The 1,033-nt window shown below is 40.3% G+C and overlaps 1 protein-coding gene across 1 annotated transcript in view; it reads right to left on the bottom strand.

Moving 5' to 3' along the window:
• Nucleotides 1-1,033, bottom strand: part of RGS7 (regulator of G-protein signaling 7) — a 121,445-nt gene that overhangs the window by 18,654 nt on the left and 101,758 nt on the right. The gene's annotated exons all lie outside the window — the stretch shown is intronic.

The following is a 1,033-nucleotide window of genomic DNA, read 5'->3' as shown; positions in this document are numbered from 1 at the left end:
GCACTTAATAAAAATGTTCAAATATGTATACTATTTGCCAGATATAATATTAAGTACATAATATTGGATGTAAGGAATAATATGTGGTGTTTACATTGGCCTAGAAAAGAATCATAAGTTATTCCCAGTGATTTAAAGCTGCATTTATTTTCAACAGAATTAAGCTGTGCCGTCACGTTACTTTTATACCATTTATTAAAAGGCAGAACTGAACGCCTGGGAATCCATTCCCGAAGGAGCAAAAGGTGCATGCTACTGAGAAATATGACTGCCGCCGTGTTCGTGGAAATGCCTTAATGGGCTGTGAAACAGACGCTGGAATTTTTTGGTTTTATTGTTGATATTTTATTTAAAGGAATGTCAATGCCATTTAATCCCTTTCTTGGCACAATGCATTTTTATTCATTGCAGCGGGAGGCACATGTGTCTGAGTAATTTGGGATAACAGGACTCTTCAGAAGAGCAGGGCTCTGAGTCGGCAATGGAGAACAAGTCTCTCAAATCAATCTCTCCCACATTGATGTTTCTCTCCCTCTCTCCCTCGGCCTTCCTCCCTCCCTTCCACTCTCTAAGAAATCAATGGGAAAAATATCCTTGGGTGAGGGATTAAAAAAATAATAATAAAATAAAATCAATCACTAGCTGATGTGTGACTGAGCACAATGACGCCCCCACACGAGAAAGGAAGGGGGATTTCAGAATGAGGTGGCAGAGTTGACAGTAAGATATATGCATATTCCTGGAAATCCTTCAGAAAGACGGGATTCTGGAAACTTAAGGTTTGTAACAGACATACTTATGGGTTCAAATACAATTAAATGATGGGAAAAGATTTTTCCTTTTGTGAGACAGTACATGTTTTTTTTTAAAAAAATATATGTTTTTATTGAGTTCAGAGAGGAAGGGAGTGGATGAGCATCGATGAACCAGGAGGTCACGGTTTGATTCCCGGTCAGGGCACATGCCGGGTTGTGGGCTCGATCCCCAGTAGGGGGCATGCAAGAGGCAGCCGATCCATGATTCTCTCTCATCG

The sequence above is a fragment of the Myotis davidii genome, unplaced genomic scaffold (genome assembly GCF_000327345.1).
Source record: "Myotis davidii unplaced genomic scaffold, ASM32734v1 scaffold875, whole genome shotgun sequence".
Taxonomy (NCBI): Eukaryota; Metazoa; Chordata; class Mammalia; order Chiroptera; family Vespertilionidae; genus Myotis; species Myotis davidii.
This window is presented reverse-complemented; position numbering and strand designations above follow the sequence as displayed.